Source organism: Crinia signifera, chromosome 6 (assembly GCF_055691185.1).
Source record: "Crinia signifera chromosome 6, ASM5569118v1, whole genome shotgun sequence".
Lineage (NCBI taxonomy): Eukaryota > Metazoa > Chordata > Amphibia > Anura > Myobatrachidae > Crinia > Crinia signifera.
This window is the reverse complement of record NC_139222.1, coordinates 38,124,678-38,136,766: the sequence shown is the minus strand read 5'-3', so window position 1 is coordinate 38,136,766 and position 12,089 is coordinate 38,124,678.

Sequence of the window (12,089 nt, the reverse complement as noted above, 5' to 3'; positions counted from 1 at the left end):
TACAGAGCATATTTGAACATTCACATGCCACCCCCACTGCATACCAGCCCCCCTGCCTGCATACCCCCCTACCACTGCCTAAATACCACCGCCCCCATCTGCCAAACCCTCGACCCCCCACGCATGCATACCACCCCCCCACCAGTGCCTGAATACCACTGCCACCACCTGCATACAACCCCCAACTGCATACCACCACCCCACCCTGCATTTGCAATCACATTGAACTGAACCACGATCAGAGTTTAGGGGAACGTCTACAGACTCCATTTGATATGAGGTCAAGTGCGCCTGCCAGGCCGGGAAGATTGGTAACTGTGCAAGATTGTTTGTGCATAAACCTTACCAAATTCATAGATCAGGCGGTGGATTGACCGTATGGCTGATGCGTCAGCTAATACCCCTTTTACACCAAAAATCCTGTATCCGACTTGGCATTTGGAACACGGATCCAATCCAGGTTGGATACAGGTTTTTAACCATTTACCCGCAGTGTAAATGAAGGCGGCGCTTGGAGATGACATCATCTCCAAGCGCCGGGACCGTGTTCAACCCCCGCTGGGACCGCCGATCACCGTACTGGGGGCAAGCCCAGAACCAAAGTAAGCTGCTGGGCTGCCCCCAGCCCCCGTCTGCGAGGTGAATGGATGCCACACATAGGCATCCATTCACCTCCTCCCTGCCACTGCTGCTGTCTGCAGAGTATAGCAGACAGCAGCGGAGGCTGTGTGCGCCCCCCGTCCAACCTGCGGACGCTGCGGTCTGGAGGTTGGACTTCCCCCATTGATGTTAACATGACCCGGCGTACCCATTTACACCGCCCTCTACCCAGGTCCTAACCATGTTCAACCCAGGTCAGGTGACCCATTTACACCGCCACTGACCCGGGTTTTGCGGCGGTGCAAAAGGGGTATTAGTATATATACCCAGCCTTTGCATGTATGAATTTAGTAGGAAATATATAACACAAGTATCTTTAGTTAAGCACCTTCCTACTCCATTAGTTTAAACATACTATACTAATCTAGCTATGTGCTTTAAAATGCTCTACAGGTGTTTTTTAGATTTGGGTGCAAGAATGAGGGGTGGGGATATTAGGTCTGATAAGTTCAGTAACCTCTAGGTATGCAGACGTATCTCATCAGCAGGTGGAGAGGCCAAAACAATCAGCCCTGTATGATCCAAGGAGCCGGTCATTCGTGCAACAGGTGTGAGCAGTCATCCGATTTCAAAAGGCAGAAATCAATTTGGAGAGGCAGAGGTCGCACCATGCACTGGTGATTAGCATCTTGCAAGCAGGCATGTATAATGTCCCTTTGTTGGGTAGAGAAGCGTGTCACCTTTGTGTGACACAGTTACATGCCGTCACTGATTAGAGGGAAAGGCCTAATCATGTGACACGGGGAAGAATTTGAAATTAAGCCGAGTTTTCTTCTGTCAGAAAGTTCATTGTAAATACGGAAGCCGACAAATCTCTCAAATGGATTAGGTTATTTTCTAGGCATTTAGTTAATTGTATCCAGTTTGGATAGGAAACATTTAGAAAACAGTGTGAACAAGAATCGGCAAATGTATTCAGACATTTGTAAAATTCAACCCAACTTTGATATACTGTAGTTGCAGAAGATTCGTTCTGCAGTGCGCGGGTAATCTCCACAACACTGCATTCCCGCCGGCTCTGGTCACTGGACTCAGTCAGCTGACCTCTGATCCACCAATGATCTGATCACCTGATCTACATTGCTCTGAAAGCCATATTAAATTTTCTCCTGCCTTTTTAGACTGGAACAGAAACCACAGGCGCCGGTATGGCGGCGTCTCAACATAAGGGGGAGAGACAGGCTGCATGGCTGGCGATCCGGCACAGCGGGAGGGCTGGTATCCCCTTCCCCCTTTTCGTACCTGGGAGACCAGGGCAGCCAGTGATGCACCTGGGGGGATGGCGCAGACAGGAGGGGGTTAAAAGACCGGGGCAGAGGGGAAGGCTGGGCACACAGCACCGGAGCGCGATCCCACCCACCCCTTTTTTTAATGGCATAAGTGCGTGATGATGTTTATGCATGTCAAAGTTGATATTGTAAGGGTATTTTGTGTGAATCATGTACTATATGTCACAGTTGTTGCATTAATGTATGTAGTAGGGAGGGAAGAAGCGGTGCGCAAGACAGGCGGAGGAGGGGAACCAGCCGAGGTTGCAGATTCACCCTCGGTGTGGTGCCGCGCGCCAGGCTCCAGCTTTCTACGGCGGGCCAACAGCTGCACGCCAGACGAGACTGATCTGTAGGGGCTGGCTCCCATAAACGGGGGGCGTTGCTGAGGGCCTACAGCATAGGTATGTGGCACGCCCCGGCGCAAAATCAGCATTCAAAGGGTGTTGCGCCTTGCCCACCGCTCTCTGTCCTCACCCTGCAAAACGTTGGATAAAGGATTGTGAATAAAACTGTGGCCAATGATTTAATCCCAAATCTTGTCTCAGAGTCTGATTTCAGGTGGCGGGTTAATTGGGATGGGGTAGCAGGAGCGCAGCAGGCTGCCCTCTCCCCTTTATGTCTATACATGAGCGATACCCGTTCCATCCCAATTCCTGTTGAAATAGCCAGCCAAGCACGCGAGCCTTACCGGTTCCAGCTTAGTTCCGGTCAGACAGCCAGTTACTTCGGCTCAACCTTATATTTACCTCAGCTCCAATCATTCAGACTGCGCAATTCCAGTTAGTAAATCCCTGCAATAGTGCAAGCTCCATTCTCTGTTCTACTCCAGTATACACTTATATAAGAAGAACTACTACATCTGGCCACACTCGTTCCAGCCCAAACGAGCAGGCATCTAGACCTCCGTTGGAATATTTTGACAAGTTGATGGTTTATTTCCTGATTGGCCCCAAAAAATGCAAAATCTAAAATTGATGAATCTATGAATGATCTATGAATCTACGTCCATGACACTTCCCATCAACAGAGAAACCCTCCCAGATTCCCAGAGGGTAACCATAATGGTACAAATGTTCCCTTCCAGGATCTTATAGAGGGGAGGTCACAAATATTATGATGGCGGGGGAATCCGCCCACTCACTGCATGAAGCATAAAGAAGGATGTCCGCAATCTACTTGCATCAACAAATGCATCTTATAGAAAGTGCTTACAGTCCATAAGACACTCCTGTAGAGAACCTGTACTGGGGACAGGTGTGTATACCAAACTATTATACACTCGTGTATACACTAAATTGGCAACACAGCATTGTAAACTATTCTGCAACATTGCTTGGTCTTCTACATTTTAATGCCACCGCCTTCTACAACATTGTTTCACACAACAGTGGTCTATAGTTGAATAGGGGGCACATTTAGATGATCTAGAGAGCCACAGACCATTTAGGGTATAAATGCCCAAGCAACACGCTGTGATTTCAGCCAGTGTATGTTTGAACGTATTCACAAGTGCAGGGAACGCATTGGCCAAGCTTAAGGGGTGTGGCAAGCCACCACAGGGGAGATTGGCCAACCATTACAGAGGACATGCAAAGAGCAAGGCCCCTGATTGACAGCAGGGCTAATCTATTTAGTGTAGTTTCCAAGTCTATCCATGATCCTGTGCCACCAAGTTACTGACCCTACTAGAGGAGGAATTGGGGTACTCAGGCAGTTGGGCCTTTTGAGATTTCCCCTATACACCCATGGGCCAGTCCAAACTGGGATAGAACATAAAAATGAATTCAATGTACAGCAGAATGTGTGAGTAAATCAAGTATCTACAGAAATCCCAGAACGCAGGTCGAGCACACTCTGTTTTATGATAATTAGCATCAGATGGAGGACTAGCCTCCTGGACCTGCTCACTAGCCAAAAGTGGCAGGTCTGGGAGATTACTGGATTTATTTGCAGTCATTGTGACCTCTGCCCTTACCATTGGGTATGGATCATTAGGTCACCAGCATTATGGTCAACAAGCATTAGGTCGACACCATTAGGTCAACATGCATTTAGGTCGACACGAGTTAAGGTCGACATGGGTTACGGTCGACATGCAGGAAAGCCAACAGGGTCATTAGGTTGACATAGTTGACATTGAAAAAGTATTTTTATATTGTTTTATCAGAATGTCGACACAGTCAACATAAACAGTAAAACGTAGCACCGAGGCACGGTGCCTCCGCCTGACAGCACATGTTGTGTCGACATGTACACCGAAACGTAGCACCGCGTCCGCTCGCCATGCTTCGGACACTATTTTATTCTTCCACCACGCCCTAGTGGATGGTAGGGCATGAAATACTGCCTGTCGGCACATTTTGGCAAAAAAAAAAAAAACACAGTAAAAAAAAAAACATGTTGACCTAATGACCCAGTCGACCTAACCCATGTCATGCTAAAACTGTTGCAGGGCATGTTGGGATGTGTAGTCCAACAACAGCTGGAGTTCACCCATTATTGGCGGCTCTTCTTCTAGTATCACAGAACCAGAACCAAAATAATTGGGTACGGTATAATAGGTCTTCAGTGAAAAGGTCGACACAAGCAAAAGTCAAAATGGCACCGGTCAACACATGGAAAAGGTCAACAGGAGTTTTATTTTCAGGGTCTTTTATTTTGTCAATTTGTAGAATACACCACCTGCCCCCCACCCCCCCCCCAAAAAAAAAACAACTGTCAGCATTTACATATGTCGACTATTAAAAATTAAACCATGTCGACTGTATGCATGAATACCATATGGTGTCTACCTACTGTCTTGTCAACCTATCGTCCGGATACCCAAAAAACTGATGTCCAAATTATGACCAGTGGGAGGTGCACCAAACCCTAACGTAAGATAAAGTTCTGACTTAGCAACTAATAAACTTTTAAATATTTGAATATATAAATAAACAGCCACTTTATCGCTCTGACCACCCAAAAGATAATAGTAAGTCACCCCCGCACCCCCTTTCATAAAAGGGATTCTTATGTGTGCCTAACCAGCACCTCTGAGACGTCTGTACGGAAGGTGAGTGGCTATTCCCAACCTCGGCCCTCAAGTATCCCCAACAGTTCATGTTTTCCAGGTCACCCGGTAGGTGCACAGGTGCACTCATTATTCACTGATACATTTTAAAAGGTCTGCGAGGAGGGAGGGCGGTGTCTGGGGGACTTGCAAGGCTGCAAAATTCAACCAAATAAGATCCTATATACGGTTCACAAGAGATCTCCAATAGTTATATAGTTAATTGTCCAAATAAATTTTGACATTCATTTTGAAACGCCAGCACTTGTGTCTGTGTCTTTATTTTAGGTTAAGTTATTAGATAAGTTAAGGTTAAGTTATGGTTCATTTTGGTAAGTTTTAAGTTATGGCTAGAGCCATGGTGGGAATCGAACCCATGACCTCAGCGCTGTGAGGCAGTAATACTAACCATGACACCATCCGTGACTGTATGTTACACAATCGTCGGCCCTCGCTGATGCTATCCCCGTAGATTTCTATGGGGATGGTATATAACAGTGATGGCTAACCTTGACACTCCAACTGTTGTTGAACTACACATCCCAGCATGCCCTGCATCAGTTTTACTATTTGGCCATGCTAAAAGTGTTAGGACCTGCAGAACAGTGGGGTCCCATGAAGGGGGCAGCAGGCTTAAATGCATTGATCAATTCATGAACTAAATCTCCACTATTTATTAATATCAGTTAATTTAGTGAGTGCAGAGCCCCTACAATATATATATATATATATATATATATATATATATATATATATATATATATATACACACACACATATACAGTATATCTGTCTTCTACAATGATGGAGCGCAAACATTAATTGATAAACATCAATATCAAATAGATTTTTCTTTTCAGCACCAACCAACCAGCTCCTAACTGACATTTTCAGACACAGGATTATTCAGACCTGATTGCTGATGTGGGAAATCGCAGGACCCTGCGTTCAGATAGCAGCTGAAAAACTGCCCGGTGCAAGGCTGCAAATGGCTTGTGAAAAATATCACGCTGCTCATCATACAGCTGCAAATCCATACAGAACCAGTCCATACAGTGGCGTAACTATAGCACCGCAGCCCCCGCCACCAGGCGGGGGGGGGGCGGCGGCGCTGTGCATATGGAGGCTGCGGTGCTATAGTTACACCTCCCCCCAATCCCCCGCAGGCTTACCTATTTCGCTGGTCCCGGCGGCTCCGTTCTTCTGCTGAGGACCACCACAAAATGGCTGCCCCCATATAGCACACCGTTCTCTGAAACTGTCTGCTGTATGGGGGCGGCCATTTTGTGGTGGTCCTCAGCAGAAGAACGGAGCCGCCAGGACCAGCGCGAAAGGTAAGGCTGCGGGGGATTGGGGGTGTTTGAATGGGCGGCGGAGGGCGCCCAAAACGTAGCTACGCCGCTGAGTCCATACAAATGCAAACTCACTTACCATCAAATCATTTTTCCAGTGTGTGCAGCCTGCGTGTCAGGCTGTGTACACACGGTACAATTCAGCATACAATTCTGACTATATAGTCAAAATCGCATCAGGTTCGCATGCAGATCGCACAGGTTTTTTAACCTTGCAATCTCGATGCAATCCCGATGCGCGCTCCCGCACAGCACAAATTGAAGCCAGACTGACAGGGCTGCATTGACTATATAGTACAGAATTGCTGGCGTGTCTACCGGCTTGCTGTGCGATGCATCGGGATCGAATAGCACAGCCGTCGGCCATGTTGTGCACACACCATAATTCTGACCCTTCCACAACTCTGTGACATGGGGCCAGATGTACTAAGCTTGAAAAGTGATAAAATGGAGAGTGACAAACCACCAGCCAATCAGCTCCTACCTGTCATGTTACAGGCTGGGTTTGATAAATGACAGGTAGCAGCTGATTGGTTGATGGTTTATCACACTCCATTTTATCACTTTTCAAGGCTTAGTACATTTTGCCCATAGAGATGCTGATCAAGGCCGGAACTGATGTCACAGACCCTACCTGAAACCACCTGGGCACGCCTGCTGTTTCCATGGCACTCCCAGAAAACATCCGGTTACCACCCCCAAACACAGACTTCACGTCAGTCAAACAGTATACACAATTGCAATTAAAAAAAATATATATATATATGTGCTTATCTTTGTCACTGCGGTCACGCATGCAAACCATAGTTACCTCCCCTCCTGCATTCTTTAGGAGACTCCCTGAAATAGCAGCAATCTCCGTCTCTCCCTCATTAGTCTAGCAATCTCCCTCATGTCACCTAGCCCACATTACACGGTTACATTCTTGGGGTAAAAAAGGAATGAGAGACAGATACATTTACATTAAATCATCAGCGCCATTTCCCAGCACTTTACCAAGTATAGTAGCTCTTACTAACTGATTTGGGGCTCATCTACATTTGGATCTAAATAATTTTAAAAGATTCCTCTCAGATGTAGCAGTACTGTACACACCCACACTTCTAGGTGCCACATTCACAATATCTTTTCACAATCTCTCCATATATGGAACTAGACACGCCCTGTGGGTGGAGCATGACACGCCCCCTCAATGAGGCGAAGTGCAAAATTCTACTACCAACTATAATCTCCCTGAAACTAGTTTTCAAAAGTAGGCAAGTATGGTATAAATCATAGGGTTGACTGTATGAAGGTCAACATACATTAGGTCAATCAATAAAGGTTAACAGGGCCTAGGTCGACACCTGAAAATCGGTCAACATGGCTGAGGTCGACCGGGTCCGTCAACATGGACACCGTGTCAGTGAACCGCTGCGCTCGCCATGCTTCGGGCACGGTCCCATGCTGCATTCGGCACACTATTATATTCTCCCTCCATGCCTTAGTGGATGGTAAGGTATGGAAAAAAAAGTGAAAAACTCATGTCAACATTTTGACTGTCGTCCTTCCCATTGTTGACCTAATGCTTAGGTCGACCTTCTGACCCTGTCAACTTATTTCAGGTGTCGACTCAAATCCTATTGACCTTTAGTGGTTGACCTTGAGAGTGTCGTTGTAGAGCCAGGGTACCCTACCGGAGGTTCCTGGAAATCGGATCAACCTCCTGGCCCTCCAGGAAGGTAGACAAGCATCTGGAAATCCAGGCAGCCTCCCGTGACACCCCCCCCCCCCCCCCATGAAAGCACATGACGTGATTTGCATCTTTGTAGTCCCGCCCCCCAGTGTGCTGTGCATGAAATACCAGCATTGCACTTCGGGGAGCGTGACCACGAGGAGGCATTGGCCACGCCCCCACACTGATCATCCGCTGGCTGCTCCACCCCATCCTGTCAGTGGCCCCGCCCCCTGAGCCTTACTGAACTGGCTGAGGGCAGCCAGGAAGTCGGCAACCCTGCGTTTTACTAACCCTACAAAGTCGCACTGACTGAAGCTCTGCCTCTGGCTGACTGTAGATATAGGCCAGAGCTTGCAGATACAGTCCATTTTCTGTTTTCCTACCTCCTTGCATGGACACGTCACTGAACAGGATGGAATGACAGAAACGGCTAAGCGCTCTTTTCATCTATTGTAAACAAGGAAACACCTTGGGTGGAAGGGACTGTTTATCAATCATCGGGCTGTTCCGCATTGCTCTGTATATAATGCCAACATAACCATATTTTTAACAACATATATTCCTTCAATCTAACTGCAATCATCGGGGTCCTTTTTCTCCGTGATAACTGTGACCTAAGGAAATCTTGATAGGTACTATGTCAAACTCTTTGCAACCTCAGACTTGTAAATATTAGAGACAAGTATACAGACTGTCCAATATATCTTTGAGGTTTTTCCTTATGATGCACATTTATTCTGTATACCAGCTCATAACTACAGATTTATTTCATAGCATTTTCCAACTAATCCTCAGGTACTTTACGGGATACGTACCCGCAGTTATCACACATTATTAACAACATCACTGGCCATATCTCTTATATATTTGGCTACATCTGTCACTCAAAGTGTGTCTGACCCTCTAACGCTGGGTGGAGCCTCTGACTCACATGACAGAACCAGCCCAGTGAGCCCACAGTCATAGGAGGGACACATTGCTCTGCTCCTGCACTTTCCTTTTAATGTATGATTGCCATCACCTGTGTTGAAGCACCTTTCCTATCAATTAACCTGTTCAACACAGATGGAGGTAATCATACAATAGGAAGAAAGTCCAGCGGCAGAGCATTGTGTCCCTCCTGGCATGGGTCATGTTGGGAGGTATGCACAGTGCCAGACACCCTCTGCCTCCCCATGTTACCCAGCAAAGACACAGCTTCTCACCAGACACACCAGGTGAGCGCCCCCCGCCGACCCCCCTCCTGCGATTCGCGGGGCCCCTCCCATGATTCGCACACTCCCCCGCGAACCCCCCCTACCGCAATTCGCGGCACCCCCCCACGATTTGCGGCAACCCCAGCCCCCACGACCCCCCCTCCGGCGATTCGGGGCACCCCACCCCCCACGTCCCCCCCTTCTGCGATTCACTGCAACCCCCCGCGCCCATCCCCCCCTGCACCCCCGCGACCCTTCTGTGATTCGCGGCACCCCCCCTGACCCCCCCTCCCGCGATTTGCGGCAAACCCCCCGGCCCCGTGACCCCCCCCTCCCGCGATTCGCTGCAACCCCCGCGCCCACCCCTCCCGCAATTCGCAGCACCCACCCCCGCGACCCCCCCTCCCCCAATTCATGGCACACACCCCCCCCCGCCACCCCCCCTCCCATGGACACCCCCACCATCCCCACCCCCCAGCCGCCGCGATTCACAGCAACCCCAGGATCAAATGGCACATGCAAAACACTGACACGGCTATGGTCGACGATGAAAAAGGTTGACATGAGTTTTTGAAGAATTATTTTTCATTTTAAGAATGTTTTCATATTCATTCTCATGTGTCGACATGGTCACCAATAAAGTGCCACACTTATGTCAACATTTAATGTGTTGACCTTTCTGTGTTGATTTTTTCTTGTGGCGATCTGCGGCACCCCAGCGACAGCCTCCCGTGATTCGTGGTACCCCCCCCCCCCACGCGACCCCCCTCCCGCGATTCGCGTCACCCACCCCCCACGACCCCCCCTCCCGCAATTCGCGGCACCCCCAGCGACCCCCCCCCCCCCCCGCGTAATACACGACACTCCCCATTCACGGCAACCGCCGGATTAAATGGCACATGCAAAACACTGACATGGCTATGGTCGACAATGAAAAAGGTTGACATGAGCTTTTGAAGATTTATTATTCACTTTTTGAATGTTTTCATATTCATTCTCATGTGTCGACATGGACACCAATGAAGTACCACACTTATGTCAACATTTACATGTGTTGACCTTTCTGTGTTGATTTTTTCTTGTGGCGATTTGAGGCACCCTCCCGCGATTCGCAGCACACCCCCCACAATTCGCGGCACCCCCAGCGACTCCCCCGATTCGCGGCCCCACCCCGTGACACCCCCCCTCCTGCGATTCGTGGCACCCTGCGACCCCCCCTCCCACGATTCGCGCCAACCCCCCGCGCCCCCCCTCCCGCTGTTCGCGGTACCCCCTACCGCGATTTCCCCCCCGCAACCCACCCTCCCACGATTCACTGCAACCCCCCGCACCCCCCCCCCCGATTCGCGGCACCCACACACCCCCGCGACCCCCCCTCCCGCAATTCACAGCATCCACCCACGACCCCTCCTCCCATGATTCGCGGACACCCCTCACCTCCTCCCCCCCCCCCCGCGCGTGATTCACGGCAACCCCAGGATTAAATGGCACATGCAAAACACTGACACGGTTATGGTCGACAATGAAAAAGGTTGACATGAGTTTTTGAAGATTTATTTTTCTTTTTTTTAATGTTTTCATATTCATTGTCATGTGTCGACATGGACACCAATGAGGTGTCACACTTATGTCAACATTTACATGTGTTGACCTTTCTGTGTTGATTTTTTCTTGTGGCAATTTTTTTCCAGTGACAACTATGTGCACGTCAACCTAGACATCATCAACCAATTCTTAAAATAATATATAACACCTGTTCTGTTTTCCTGTAGGTGCTTTAAGTCAGATCTTTTACTGCTACTATTACTGTTTATGTAAATGCATTCTGAATGACCGCAACATCCTACCATCCTTCTACAAGAATATATAACCAACTAGGTTGATTCATCGCGCCCCGTGCCCCCCCCCTCCCGCAAATCGCGGACCCCCCGCTCACCCCCCTCCCGCGATTCACACCCCCTCCCATGATTCACGTCACCCCCGCGCACCCCCCCGCAATTCGCAACCCCCCCTTGCGCGATTCATGCCCCCTCCCGCGCTTTGCGGACACCTGCGCCCCCTCCCTCCCTTGATTCACGGCACCCCCCGCGCCCCTCCCGCAATTCACGGCACCCCTAAGCCCCTCTTTAGTCCCCCGTATACTCACACACCCCTATCACTACCCAGCTTCCTGCTCTCCTGAACCGTAACTTCCATCACTGGGGAGTCGCTGACGCTGTTTTGCCCACATGCCCCTATCATGCCTCATAGCCCAGCCTCCTGCTCTCATGCACCCTAACTCCCACCCAGTAGGAGGAGACACTGACTCAGGGCCACCATCCTGTACTGCCACGCTGGACCCTCACCCACTGGCAGAAGCTGCACAGTATCTCCCACCCTCCTCTTTAGTCCCCCTTATTCCCACACACCCCTATCACTAACCAGCCTCCTGTTTTCCTGTGTCGTGACCTCCGCCAGTGGGGAGCCGCTGACTCAGAAACACCCTACTATACTATTGCACACACACCTAAACAACATGCACACACAGCCCCCCCCCCCCACACCCACAAATGTCACTGTACCATCCACACTATCAATGTACATCTTTCTCTGTAACTGATTTTTAATTAAACAAAACAATACACACCCCCTTGCACATCATATGCTCTCTATTTAACACATTTCACCTATAACTGAAGTTGCAATACAGGCCATCTTTCATACAATTCTAACCATATTTCTCACAATACAAACGTTCACAAATTAAGGGGGCGCAGCCCCTTACGACGGTGTGAAGATCGCCCGTAGGGCGCAATGAATCACCTAGTGACTATATACACTTCCCTAAACTCCCCATCAGGA